Below are 875 nucleotides of genomic sequence, written 5' to 3'. Positions count from 1 at the left end.
CTCAAAGCGATTGGCTGGCCCGCTGTTGTTGGCTAGGCGCGAGGCGGTTTCTAGACTTGTTTTTTTCCTGGGGAGGTCTTTTGGCTGTGGGCTGCGAGAGGACGTTGGATTTGTAGGTGGAAGATGTCGGAAAATAACTACAGCGCCAGAAACTAGGAGGAGGTGTCTGATACTAAAATCTACGCTCAAACCTTGAAAATACAAATAGAAAGTATCTAGAAGGAAAGACTACTACGGTGGTCAGCGGAGGCAGAGGCGTGGTCTTGGAGACAGAGGCGTGAAGGATGTGGGGTTATGGGCAGTTCTTTTTCCTTTTGATTCACAAGCGAGGGAAGAATATGGAGATTGGTGAGGACTCGGGCGTTTTATTCCCCTCTCTCTTGAGTCCTCCGGGGTTGTAGGCCTCTCAGTGACAGAAGTTGCACTTGTCATCCAAGAGCTGGGCATTAGGTACGTCGGAAGAAATGAGGAAGTAATGAGGATGGACGCAGGTATCTGAGGGCATTATGTGATGGTTGATAATAGGATAGCTAGCTATACACTGGAAGCACTCAGCCATTACCATTGTTGCAGTGTTTTGTATAAATCAGTCACTACTGATTCTTTTAACTGTTGTTTTCCCAGGTGACTGACAGGTAAGAAAATGACATGCAGAGAGAGAAAGTAAAACTTGCCTCCAGTGATTCAGTTGGTAGGAATAGAGCCAGGTTTTGAACTCCGGTGTTCTTGATACCACCCCTTATTCATAGTATTATATTGTGCTTTGCCAAATCTAATTTGGAAGAGACAATTTCTTTTTTGTTTGTTTGGGTTTTTTTGTTGTTGTTGTTAAATTTTTTTTGTCTTTTTTTTTTTTTTTTTTTTTTTTTTTTTTT

Source organism: Cavia porcellus, unplaced genomic scaffold (assembly GCF_034190915.1).
Source record: "Cavia porcellus strain 051 isolate PalLab524CR breed Dunkin Hartley unplaced genomic scaffold, mCavPor4.1 scaffold_10, whole genome shotgun sequence".
In the NCBI taxonomy this organism is placed as follows: Eukaryota; Metazoa; Chordata; class Mammalia; order Rodentia; family Caviidae; genus Cavia; species Cavia porcellus.
The sequence above is the reverse complement of the archived record's forward strand: the minus strand, read 5'-3'. Positions refer to the sequence as shown.